Source organism: Culex quinquefasciatus, chromosome 2 (genome assembly GCF_015732765.1).
Source record: "Culex quinquefasciatus strain JHB chromosome 2, VPISU_Cqui_1.0_pri_paternal, whole genome shotgun sequence".
Taxonomy (NCBI): domain Eukaryota; kingdom Metazoa; phylum Arthropoda; class Insecta; order Diptera; family Culicidae; genus Culex; species Culex quinquefasciatus.
Window position 1 is genome coordinate 127839317 of NC_051862.1, and position 14216 is coordinate 127853532.

A 14216-nucleotide genomic window follows, 5' to 3' on the forward strand; every position below is an offset into this window, starting at 1 on the left:
CTGTGTACCCCACCCCAGTATTCAAAAGCATTGAAAATTTGGGCAAAGCAAGCTCTGAGCACTTAGCATCATATCAGCATTATATTGCTATGTAGAATCATCATTGAGAGAAACATTGAGAGGAAACATCGAAAGAGAGTGAACCTCTCTTGACTCTCTGTGGGTATTATATATGTCGAAATGAATGAATGATATTTTATGATGATTTGCAAAAGAAAGAAAAAAACAAATTCATGACAAAAAAAATCAAAGTTAATCTGTTTTTAAAATGAAAGAAAATAAACTAGGAGCAAAACAACTTTTACTCAAACAGTCTTGAAATTTCAAATGCTGATATTTAAGAGAAAACTCATCAAATTGTTGATAATAAAAATTTTATGAAATTTTTAGTTTTTTTCTCGATCCAAATATATTGAAAATTTTAAGCTGCAGAAACTCAATTTTACCACCAGAGCAAGATAAAAAATGCAACATTTCAAAGCTGGCAACACTACATTTTGAAATTCTAGAAAAACATTATAAACATTTAAAATGATTATTTTTAATCATGAAAGCTGAACAAATCTCGATGAAATTGGCCGATTCCATTAATTTTTTTCAAGGTTTTCCATGCAATTTTAACAGTAGTCCATACAAAAATGATTAAGAGATTTGAGAATCTGTATTTTAAGACGGGATTTTCTGATCGATATGGTGTCTTCAGCAAAGTTGTGAGGTTATTATGAGGACAACCGAAAAATCGTATTTTTCATTTTTAAATGTTTTTAAGGCTTTAAAATTATTTTTTGAAGCCATAGTGATTCTTGGACAAACATTTTGTTAATAATTTTGAAAAAAAGTATTGAAAATGCACTCTATTTTTTTTCAAAAACTCTTTTTAAAGTGCAATATTTTGAAATTGACAAGTACTTAATATTCTCTAACAACGTTTTAGCCCAGTTTTGAGAACGCTGTATCTTTTGACAGGAGCGAGATAGCACCATACTTTCTTGGGGAAAGTTTTAACGATATTTTTTTCAATTTTAGCGCAATTTGCTGATTTTTTAAATTATTTTCAACTCACGATAACTCGAAATTTATTGGTCTCATTTTGAATGTTAAAAAATGCCAATCTTTTGAATGAGAATATTTTCATAGCTTCAAAATCAAGCATAACATTTCAAACGACTAAAAACACTAATTTTGGCCCTTATGGCTCTTGTCATGCTCTTATGAAACAACTTTTTTTTAAATTAAATTATCGATTTGCTTTTTTTTAAGTTACAAAAAAATAGTAATTTTTAATGTTTTTTTTCTGGATTGTGTTTATCTACCTTCAACTTTGCTGAAGATGACATATCGATCAGAAAATCTTTTCCCAAGATAGATTTTCAAATAGTTACATACCATGTATGTAATGACAGCAGTAAATTGTATGCAATTGTGGGCACGTGGACACTTTTTTGGAAATTTTAGACACGAAATGTATCACAAAGACTGTTTGCAAAGTACAGAAATTTGAGCCTATTAATATGATTTGTGTTGACGAACTAAAATTTCTGCCAAACAAAAAATACAAACAGAATTAAACATATTAAATTTCGGATAAAAATCCAACCACCTGAAAAAAAAATTATAAAGGAAAATTTTCAAACAACTAATTTCCAAAAGAAAAAAAATATATATTAAGCGACAAGGAAAGAGACAAAAAAGTCAAAGTCTCTAATCATGATTTCAAATATCAAATTTATGGTATTCTTAAATCATACATTTAAAAAAATATCTTCTAGAACTTGTTTCCCAGTCATAAGAACAACACAAAAAAATGTCATATTAAAAGATAAAAAAGAGAAAGCGAAATATAAATATAACATCAAATTCATTGTATTTCCAGCCAAACGAGGCTTTTATTGCGAAATAGAGTCAGTTATTGCATCAGATTTTGAAACAGATGTTAGTCTCATGAAAATAAACTATTTCTACCCAAAAAAAAAACAACATTTGTTGCATTTTCGTAACAATATTTAATAAATTTTAACTTTAAAGTATCAAATCATGGAAAGAACACGGATACGTCACGACTGTCATCCACATACAAAGCGAGTGAAGTCAAAATCGAACCAAGATCGAACCAAGTTTTTGCAGGGGACCATCCATAAACCACGTGGACAATTTTTTGAGAATCTGTTACCCCCCCCCCCTTCGTGGACAATTGTCCATACAAAAAAAATCTTTTTTGTATGGATCGTGGACAATCGCCATACCCCCCCCCCCCTAAAGTGTCCACGTGGTTTATGGATGGTCCCCAGCGAGGTTTTTCAAAATGTTGTATGCACATGAATTGCAAAAATAAAAACTTTTTTTTTAATCATCAAGTTTTTTTTTCAAGCGATTTACATTTAATTTCAGATTTCCAGACTTTTTTTTAAAAGGACCAATAAACTATTGTCTTTCATATGTTTATAGTACCTAATAAAAAAAACTCTAGATTTAAACTTTAATTAATATTCAAATAACTTGTAGCAAACTAGTAAAATTCTAATTCAAAATTTTAGTAGGGGAAAATGCTAAATTCATCGTTCAAAAATATTATCAGCGTTTGTTAAATTCGATTCTAACCAAAATTTTAAATGAAACAAACTGGTTTGAAGGCCTAGCAAATCACATTTTAGAACAGGATGCAATGAATAATCATCGAAATATGTTGATCAAACTTGTGGTAGAATTATGTTTAAATGTTAAATTAACTGAGTATTCTTAAAAATGTAATTGAATTTAAACGAACAGTCAGGAAGAATTTTACCAAGCTAATTTTGTTTCAAGGAAACTGATTATATTTAATTTTTAGTTTAATGTTACGTGTTGTTCTAGTACAACTTTGTTTATCGGTCTTATAAATAATAAATGAGGAAATCTATTCGTAATACTTGTCATTTGATTAAATATATAAGCAAAAGATGATGAAAACTAAAAAAATATTAATATTAAGATAAAAATTCATTAATTTGTTTCATACAACTTTTTCAAAAACCCCACGTAAACAACATTGACGCATCTGGCGGTGACTTCGGGAAAGTGCATGCCTGTCAGATCCCTGGGAAAGAATCGCCATGAAAAAATCCTGTCAGATTTAACTTCCAACATGAAACAAGATCGTGCAACAATCTATCAATCAAATGTACCCACCAAAAACACCCGAAAAAAAACTTGGGGTGGACATGTGTACAATCCGATCCAAACATGCCTACCGGGGATTCGTGATTTTTACCCTGCTCCTACCCTCCCTCCAACCCAAAACGCCCCGATTATCCTCCCATCAAGTGTCAGGAGTCAGATAAGATCCTCCAACCGCAAAGCCGTCATTTTTTGCTCGCGATACTTACAATTAAACCAAATCGCAGTTGATGTCCGCTGCTGGCGCGCACTACTAAAGCTGCCTTGCAATTATAACTTTTTGATATCCACAAAATGTTTCAGTTGACAGCTGCTGCTGCTGCTGCTGGGCGAAAAAAAACAGTTTGTTCGAATTTTAAACCACTTTTTTCAGTCTGCTTCTTCTTCTTCTTCGCTGCGCTCAGGACGGCGGAGTGTACAAGAGTTCAGGGAGAGAGCACTTTAAAATTTTCGACTCTTCCTTTTGCACTTGTTTTCTCCTGCTCTGTGGCTGCTCTTCGTGTTCTTCTTCTTCGCAGACACAGGGAACGGACACACGTACGCGCACACACACACACACTAGCACTGGCGCGCAAAATTCACCAGGTAAAACGTTGGAGAAGATATTGCTGGACGGGGGGGAAGACAGCAAGAACAAGTTGAAGATTGAGCTTTTTTTTTTCGAAGGAGGAGAAGATAAAGAAGTTGGCAAGAAGTCTTCGCCAAAAAGGAAACGAAAGGAAACCCGAAAATGTGTGTGTGCGTGTATGTGTTCGTATGTTTTGGGCGTCGTCACACCGTTTTTGGCTGCTCTTTCTCTTTTCCTCTCTCGCACGGAGTATGCTCGCGGAGATGTTCTCTTCCTATCCTGCTCTGGTCCGAGAGTTGAGATGATGTTCTAGGACCCAGCGAATTCGCGCACACACATGTACACCTTTTTTTTAATGAACTCCACACCATGAGTTTGGTCTGTCCGATTTCTCGAGGTCGCAGGTCTTGTGGGTCCTAGTCGATTAGCTAATGAGTTTGTAACAGCTCAGGTTTCCTCGACTCTTCGATTGGTGTTGGTTGCCCGGGTACTTGTGGGGGTTCTTCGTGGTTTAAGCGATTGCAAAGTGGCTTTGGTTCGAGATGATCGAGTAGTACTACTGGGCACACCCTGTAGATCCAGGTAACCACGAAACAGTAGATCAGCTCTATATGGTGATATTGAGCTACCCGAGTGCTGCTGTAGAGCTACGATTTAGTGCTTGTGGTTACTTGGGGTGGTTTTCTGCCTCGATCATTGCGGTCCAAAACCGTTCTATGACTAATTAGATTCGCTGCAATTTCTTCTCGATTCGTTCGACGAGTTCCATCTTCCACAGTTAGCTCACAAACTGTACCAGCACTGATTTCTCGCCGTGCTCGTTCGCTCGCTCGCTCCTTTGCTGGCTCAATCCGTTGTAGCAAATTGAAGCCGACACATGGCAACGTGAAACAAGCAGCGAAAAGCAACGGTCACCACAAAGAGGAGGAACGAGAAGGTACCTTCTTCCTTCACTTCACTCCACACACCACCATTAAAAATCTTGCTCTCGACGAGCGTATAATCTATGTTTTCTTGTTGTTTTTCACTTTGCACAGTCGAAGTTATGAACAGAAAAAAAAATGTATAATATCCAGAACCCGTGGAACAATACTGTGCTCTCCAGGAAGAACAGCACACAAAGAACCCCAGAAAAAATCGTTGAATCAATTAAAAATCACTGTTATTCCCCGAGACCCAGAACACTACACACCTCTCGCTTCACACTTCACCTTGCTGTTCACACTAGCCTGGAGCCGTGTAGAACCACCCCACACTCTGGTCCACTGGTATAAAACCGTACAGGATCCTGAACGCCGACGAAGAACGGTTTGAGAGTTCAGCCCAACAGAAAAAAAAAACACACAGAGTAAAGAAGCGGTGTACCGACTGCGGAAAATAACAGAAAATTTGATTTTAATGCCTCTACACAGCACGAACACTAAATACACAATAAACCTAGCATTAAGTTCTTTGTGCGAGATAAGCCTCGCGCGGGCCGTCCCGAAGAGTACGCTCTCGCTCTCCCACTCTCTCACTCTCCCGCTCTCAATTCTCCCACTCTCCCGAAACTCCCACTCATACATACACCAGCATAAACCCCCCTCGAGCATAAATTAACCGCCCGGCTCTGCGAGAGAGCATAGTCCGAGAGCTCAACTCCGACACCGAACCAAGCATACAACACCCATACAGGCGAACGTTGTGGGAACCGCAAAATCTGCACAACACCAACACAAAGGAACGTTGCTGCTGCTGCTGGAACTGTGAACCGAACCCGGGGTTGTGGTTGATGTCCCCAGCCCCAGACCGGACCGGAGCCGGGCCACCCCCGGGTCTTGCTCGGGCTGCTGCTGCTTCTTCTTGTTGCTTTTTTTTAGGGCAGAACGTGGTAGAACTCAACGAAACCCCCCTTCGTTGCTGGATTTTGAACAACAAATTTGAACAGGGTGGCGAATTGGGGAAAATTTGTTACAGTGGGAGTTCGCTAATTTGAGTGAAATTGGGAATAGATAATCCAAACGTACTAATTGGAAAACGAATGACAGCTGTCAGAAGCTTACGGAATGAATAATTTGAATCAATAAAAAGCATTCAAACTATCGAACAATAGAACGAGGAAATTCTCTCTCCCAGATAGCAAACTTATTATACAACAGATCTAATCACCATTGATTAACAATTTTCAGTTAGACAGCCAGTTGTTAAAACTGCTGTGTAACATACTTTCTACTAGTGCTATTACTTGATGTAGACTTAGTTTGTTTTTAATCATAAAAAAGTTTTATTTTGGGAAGTTACTTAAATTTTAGAAGCTGGAAGCTATTCCTAACCAATCAGAAAGCGTTTCAAATTAGTTTAGGACTTTTTAAGAAATACCTTATATATTAAATTCTTTTTTTTTTCACCGCGACATAAACTTTGAAAAGTATTTGCAACGGCCTTACACAAGAGTAAAACAAAATCGAGGGACACGGCATTAAAAGGGAAATTTGATGAACTTTTAGAATCTGCAATAATCTAGAAGTGTCATTTTTGCCTTCCTCACTTTACTGAGGAAAGGCTATAAAATCACTCGAAAAACGAAATTCTTAATTAGACCTCCTAGACCCACCTTCATGTATACATATCGACTCAGAATCAAATTCTGAGCAAATGTCGATCCGTTTTGGGGTCCCATAAGTCGCTATTTAAAATTATAAAGTTTAGTTAAGTACTTCAAAAGTTATGCTAAAAAACGATTTTGACAAAAGTCCGGAAGATTGTAAAAAGGGTGGTTTTTGTAAGAAACCCCGTCATGCTATACATTTTTAGAAAGGTATTCAAAACACCTTTCCAACGAGTTCAATAGATTGCAGGTCTGAAAACCCTATCGCAAGTTATTTGCACTTAAGTGTTTTTTTATGAACTTTTCAGAGGCCGGACAAAAACGTTGTCCGGATCTATCATGCGACCTGTCGTTGGATAGGTAATCGAAAGATCTTTCCAACGAGATCTGACAACCCTATCAAAAGTTATACGGACTTAAGTGTTATTTATGCACTTTTTGGAGGCCGGATCTCAGATATTTTGATGAAAATATTGTCCGGATCTATCATGCGACTTGTCGTTGGATAAGTAATTAAAAGACCTTTTCAACGAGTTCAAAAGATTGAAGATCGGACAACCCTATCAAAAGTTATAAGCACATAAATGCCCTGAATTATGAAGATCTGACTACCCAATCTGATGGTATGAATAATGAATCAAGTTGATAGAACACTGAAAGGTCCGCCCTTTTGTGTCTATTTGGGACAGCATTACCCTCTAAATGTGAGGAAGGCACCAACCACCTAAGGGTGGATTAATCAACGTTTTTCACTTAGAACACAAATTTTTATTACGATAAACTTAAATTCTCTTGTTTTATAATTTTCGTCATTAATTTACATTATTTTTAGGCCGTTGCAAATATTTTTCAAAGTTTATGTCGCTCCCCCCCCCCCCTCTCCTTCAAAATTGGTCCAAAAAATCAGGGGTCAAAAAAATACTTTTTCAAAAAACTTAAAATTTTTTATGAAAATAAAAGTCAAATCAACTAAAAACAATCTAAAACACCTTTTTCTGCATTGATAATCATATTTAGCATGTTTGGGCTGGATTTAAAATATTTTGAATTTTTATGAAATTCCAATTTTCAGCACCGCAAAAACTTTATTTTTGGCAAAAAAAAATAAATTTTCGTCAATATTCAGGTATTTTGGAAACTAATGATTGCAAAGCAACTGTACAGATGTATAATGCATTTTTGAACACTTTTTTCATTCAAATGTTTAAACCGTGACTCGTAAATTCAATTTTTATTTTATTTATCCCTCCCCCCTCGACTTTGGTCAGAGTCGAGGGACATAAACTTCAAAAATAATTGCAACGGCCTAAATTCATCTTGTTTTTATTCAACGTGATTTAGGTTTTAGCACAATATTCCCTATTTGCTATTTTTCATTACATTCCAGTTACTTTTCTGATTTTTTTAGTGCATTTTACTTTTTTATATATAAACATTAGGGTGGTCCAAATCCGGACTTTTTTGGGGCTACCCCCTGAAATCAAAGATTGACCCATCACTAGGCTAAATTCCAAATTTGAGCTCATTCTGACCACGGGAACCCCTCCCTCCAATCGCTTAAAGTTTGTATGGGAAAAATCGTCAAAATGTTTGGAGAAAAGCAACTGTTTTACTTTTTTACCTGTGGAAGGCGCCATAGTTATCCGATTCTTACCATTTCTCAAATGTAGAACCTTTATTAAATTTAGAACAACTTTCCCGAAGACACCATATTTTTAGGATTTTTTCCCTCGAAGTTATTAGCGCCCAAAACTGACCATTTTTGCTCGGCTAGCTGTAAGGGGCTACCTAACAACGATGTTTATTTCCAATACGTACACGCACGTGCTCTCTTTCAGGTTCAAACTCTCTCACGAGCTTGCTCGCCTGCCTGCCTGCCTGTTTACCTACAAGCGCGCGCTGTTTCTCTGCTTGGATTTTTGTCGTCGTCGTCGTTTTCGTTTGCTATCCGCTGCGCTGCGTTCCTGGCATGTTTGTTATAATTTTCAAGATTTATTTCGATATTTATTTCGAGATATAAAATTAAATGTAATATGTGATTAACAATAGATATCATATTATCAGAGCGTGTGTGAGAGAATACAAATTTCGATAAATTCCATACAAAATATTTTAATCTGCCGAAAATATAACAAACTTCCTTACAACAAATTGCGGTATATTTTGCCTTTGACGATTATTGAGTTGAAAAAGAATCGCGCGATTAAAATCTCGACTTTTTTTTGATTAGGTCCTATAAACATATGAAAGACAATAGCTTATAGGACCTTTTCAAAAAAAACTCTGGAAATGTTCTTTTTTTGGTTTGCTTTTTTTTCGCGCTGACTTATAGGATAGACCATTAGCGCGCGTTTTTGCATATATTTTTTTTATTCGATTGTGAGTAGCGAGACCTCGCGGTTACTCTGCAACGTGTTTTCCGAGCCTTTCATTTGATATTTTTTTTTTCATAAGTCCTTCTTTTATCATCGTTGATTGGAAGGCACGCCGCCGGTTGATAATCGTGGATCGTAATAATTTATTCCAACTGGCAGTTCTAGTATTAACTCATCAAACTATCGATTTTATGAAGAGTAAAGCGTTTTTTATTTACTAATTTACGCGTTATCTAAATTGTACAATTAGTAAATATATACTGATAAGTCCAGCCCATAGCACTACTGCTCGGTTGGCACGCGTTCGATTTAAAAAACTTTCTAACGAATCAATAATTTATCTTTCCGCAGCCGGCTGCCTAAGATTTAAATTTTTCAACCGATAAACAAAATGCTCATGGTCACATCACTGCCACCTCATACCCATCTACTAACCCCCTCAAAACTCATGTGATACTTTGTCGGAGAAGCAGTCGATTGGGCGGTCTCTATCACTCAAGTATCGGACTAACATTCCCATCCACTTCCCCGTGACTCTACCACTGGTCGTGGCCGGCGCCGGTATTGATCAGCATGATAGGGGCCTTTGAGAAGTTGCGAAGCGAGGAAAGATAGCACCCACTCATCTTCCACGGCTCGTGGATGTAACTTCTGGAGGTCCTGGTCAATAACGGAGTAGCAACTGCGGGTGGGCACCTATGATTATGCTTATGCTTATGCTTATATTTTGCCTTTGACGATTATTAAAAGTTTATGTCAGATTTCGAAATATCCAAAAAGTGCAACGATGTCTAAAAGAAAAGCCTCAAAAATAGAGATTGTTGAGCTAGCTAGTTTTATATCTGGAATCAAATTGCCTTCGAATGGACAAGCAGTTGGTCGGATGATATTTAGAGTAAACAAAACAAAATTTGTATTACCTGAAGATTTTTTTAAAATAATTGAATCATTCTTTCTAATGAGCATATACGAACAACTGCTTGTAATGCTTGGAAAAACGAACAAATCCTGTTCATTTACTTAAATTTTTTAAATGAGCATAAGCCAAGGAATAAGCTGCCTTTTATTCAAATTATTTTTTTTAGTGCACTTTTTTTAATTTTTTTTTAATTTGTATGCTAAATATATCTCAAAACAAACCTACTATTTTAGTTGAAAATTATAATAAACATGCCAGGAACGTAGCGCAGCGGATAGCAAACGAAAACGACGACGACGACAAAAGTCCAAGCAGAGAAACAGCGCGCGCTTGTAGGTAAACAGGCAGGCAGGCAGACAGGCGAGCAAGCTCCCGAGAGAGTTTGAACCTGAGAGAGAGCACGTGTGTGTACGAATTGGAAATAAACATCGTTGTTAGGTAGCCCCTTACAGCTGGCCGCGCAAAACTGGTCAGTTTTGGGCGCTAATAACTTCGCGGGAAAAAATCCTAAAAATATGGTGTCTTCGGGAAAGTTGTTCTAAATTTAATAAAGGTTCTACATTTGAGAAATGGTAAGAATCGGATAACTATGGCGCCTTCCACAGGTAAAAAAGTAAAACAGTTGCTTTTCTCCATACATTTTGACGATTTTTCCCATACAAACTTTAAGCGATTGGAGGGAGGGGTTCCCGTGGTCAGAATGAGCTCAAATTTGGAATTTAGCCTAGTGATGGGTCAATCTTTGATTTCAGGGGGTAGCCCCAAAAAAGTCCGGATTTGGACCACCCTAATAAACATAAGTCAGGATTTTACCAAAAATAAATACTGAATATTTACTTTGACACAAAAAGTAGTTTAAAATAAGGTCAAAGGTGAGCTAAGAAATATACACTTCTTTTTTAAAAGATTGGAAAATTCTCATGAAAAAATTAAAATTAACAAAGTTTTTCTTTCTTAAACTTTTTGAAGATTAACAATTGGCTAAAAATTGATTTTTGGAGAATTTTTAGATCAAAGTCCTTCTAGAGGTTGCGTCTTAGAGGGTTGATATTATTTTGAAAAAAGGGATGACAAAAAATGTCAATAAAAAAAGAATAAGGTATCTTTTTAGCCTGAATAGATTTCTTTTGGTGTGCCATAGCATTTTTGTATAGACAGTTGCAAAAATTGCGAAGCAAGGCAAAACACCAAAAAATGTATCTAAAAAACTAAATCTTAGGACAAAAGCTTATTTTCTTTGGACACATTATAATTCGTTTCTTCTACTGATGATTATTATTTTTCTAAAATTATTCGATTAAGCCAGCAGAGTATGGCCACGACCAGCAATCGCTAAATGCAGACAAAGGTCGTACATGAATGAGTAAAAATAGAACCGACCAGTCACCCTGCAACCCAACGAATAACAGTCAGTGTGCTTCACGCGAAAAAGCGCATGAATCAGCGCAAAGTATCAGCGTTCGGCACGAGATAGAAAAGAGCCGTACTCACACCAAAACCGGCCCAGAATCCCCCAAAGGGGATTCGAAACAGTACTCCGACTCCGCTGTTTTCGAAGTTGATATCCGCACACCCTCCGGGGAGGCAGACCGATTTCGGCCAATTTTACCCCAATCAATCGGGACGTCCCTTCCTTTCGGCCTTCGGCCGATCCTCATCAGCCTTCCCCCATCGATATCAAAAGTTTGTTCTGGTAGCATACATTATGAACCTTGGGGAGAGCCTTGGCCCAATATAGTGTGGCATCATCTGGAGTCGAGCGCATTCCAAACGAACCTGCATGAATGCATTATTGCTGGAGGAAGCTCCACAAAAAGAAAAAGATTTTAATCAAAAAATTCTTCATCAACGACGAGGATTATTCTTTCGGAGAGCTTCCGCAAAACTCACGCGCCCCAGATATTGCCGGGCTGGGCACAATGGTGTGCAGTCGGTTCTTGGTTGTTGCTGGTTGCGGTATCAATTTGTTATAGTTTTTTCCTGCGAGAGGAAGGCACGTTATAATGGGGAAAATGCCATTCCAGCACAGACAATGTTGTGCGATGGAGGAGAGTGCTTTTGTTGAAAATGTGCGTGGGTTCGGTACGGATCTTGGAGTCTTGCCAACACTTGATGCGCTGAAGAACACAGAGTGACGACTAGCTAATCAGTTTTAGTGCGGAAACAGTTCTGCGAATTTGAAAAATTAGTCAATGACAGATGTGACAGTTGGTAATTAGGAAACGCAATGTGAATCCATATAAAAAAAAATCTTGCAAAAATTCCTAAAAGATTCGATTGACTACAATAATCGAATCTTTGCTCCCCAAAACTGGTTTCACTACACGACATCGAATCCTCTGCGTGTTGTTGAAGCACTTTAGCGATGGCAGTGGTTGACGACGAAGTCGTTCTGTCCTGGATCCACGCGTATTACTCAACCAGCATCCCATTGCATGGGAATAGCTTGGAAGGGTCAATAATTGTAATTTCGTCACACAGCGTTTAATTTAGACTCATTTAGTATTCATGGACTTAATTTCAACCAAAAGGGTAGCATCTCTTTAAGAAATCTTAAATCAAACATAACCCAACCTTACCCTAACTTCAGCAAAACACGGCTGTCCCCAGATGCTGTGGGGCTCTTGAAGGGGACCAGAACCTGATCGCAATCAGGTGTACACTCCGGTTATGTCTGACAGCTTACGGAGCAGTTTTTCCTTTTCTTCTTGTTTTTGTTTTGTGATCCCATGAGTGTGTCACACACACGCAGCAACTTTCGAGCAACCCTGATGGGGGGAAAACGACTTTATCGACACAGGATATGCGATATTTTTCTGCCGGTCGTCGTCGTATCACCTGCTCCTTTTGAAGCATTTCTCTCGTTGCTGGGGCATGGTTAAAGGCGGAAAAAGTTGAACTGGAGGTTTTGTTTTTAAGCTTGAAAGCATGCCATCATCAACAGCAGGGTAATTAAGTTCGACATAAGTTTTTTGGAAATTTAACCAATTTAATATGCATTAATAAGTTTGTTTAAATTTTACTTCTATTGCAATAGAACAGTTCAGACATTCTCGCAGAATATGTATCTTGATCAAGAGAACAAACGAAAATGTCAAAAAGCATTTTTGAATAGATAAATTCTGTTTATTGACGTTTTTTTTTTATTTGTAACTTGTTAAATTATTTGACACGATTTTTTTACTATGGGATCCTTTTGAGAAAAGTTGCCAATTTAAATAACTTTTTTTTTTATAAGAATAAATGTTAAATCGAAAGGAAAATTATAAAATTGAAACCAGTTTAAACTTCAAATGGGTTCTTAGCTAAAACACAAATCTAGAGTTAAAGAACCTTTTAAAAAAAACTCCAGGAATGTTTTTGCACCTGAAATATACAGTCCAGACCCGATTTTCCGAAGTTTCGATTATCTGAAGTTTCGATTATCCGAAGTTCAATTATCAGAAGGTTAGTATGGGACTTCGGGTAATCGAATCACGAAAAAAAATTGTATTTCGTTTTTTTTTCTTTTCTTACTTTCAACATCAAATTCGAGTTCTGCGACCCCATTTTAGTAACATTTGAATGGTTGGTTGCGTGTTAAATTGAGGTAGGGGAACTATACCCTTTTTCAGCCTATTTCTATTATCGGCCTATCGGCACTTTGATCATGAATTACAGCTTTCATAAAGTGTTTTTGACTGTTCCAAAGTAATAAATAGCTCAAATAAAAGTGAGCAAGCAACTCTCCATTGTTGATACAACTGAAAATGTTGATATAATTGCGGAAAACGCAAAAGTGATGAGAATTGGTCGAACGCCTTAGAGTGATTAAAATGGGTATATTTCCCCTATGAGCAACTCTCTACGAAATCGGCCGATTTCGACCATTTTAATTTTTGTATTTTTTGATTTGGCTCAAACTTTTTGGGGGCCTTCCCTATGACCAAATAAGCTATTTTGCGTCATTGGTTCACCCATACAAGTCTCCATACAATTTTGGCAGCTGTCCATACAAAAATGGTATGTAAATATTCAAACAGCTGTAACTTTTGAGTGAATTTTCTGATCAATTTGGTGTCTTCGGCAAAGTTGTAGGTAATGTTGAGGACTATTGAGAAAAAATAGGTACACGGATTTTTTTTTTTTTTTTTTGCAGATTTTTTAATCAACTTTTTTTTCACTAAAACTCAATTTCCCAAAATACATATTTTTTGATTTTCGAGATTTTTTGATATGTTTTAGGGGACAAAAATCCGCAACTTTTGAGCCATAGAGAAACATGGTCAAAAAATCTGCCGCCGAGTTATGAATTTTTGAAAAAATTGTGATTTTTGAAAAAAATCGAAGTTTCATGCAAAAACAAGTTTGACATTATTTTTTAATGCAAAATCGAATTTGAAATCGAAAAGTACTTTACAGATTTTTTGATAAAAGGCTCCGTTTTCAAGATATAGCCACCGAAAGTTTGATTTTAGCGAAATATTTGCAGTTTTTCAATTTTTAAAAATAGTGACCATGAGTGACCATCCCTCAAAATATTTTTTTTGAAAAGTTCAGAAAATTTGCTATAAAATTGTCTAAGAGACATTGAAGATTGGACCTCGGGTTGATGAGATAGAGCCGCTTTAAGAA

The 14216-nt window shown here is 36.8% G+C and overlaps 1 protein-coding gene across 8 annotated transcripts in view; it reads right to left on the minus strand.

Annotated features, from left to right (window-relative positions):
• LOC119767758 (A-kinase anchor protein 200) overlaps positions 1 to 14216 on the minus strand; it is a 157447-nt gene that overhangs the window by 93726 nt on the left and 49505 nt on the right. The window contains exons 1-2 of one of the 8 annotated variants that reach the window (XM_038257192.1): positions 4933 to 5152; positions 3363 to 3472 (exon numbers count right to left, since the gene is read on the minus strand). The exons of 3 other annotated variants lie outside the window; for them this stretch is intronic. The gene's annotated coding sequence lies outside the window, so the exon portion shown is untranslated. Of the gene's footprint in view, positions 1 to 3362; positions 3479 to 4913; positions 5153 to 14216 lie in introns of those variants that run through there. 4 more of the 8 variants (XM_038257191.1, XM_038257190.1, XM_038257188.1 and 1 more) reach the window with 4 other exon arrangements.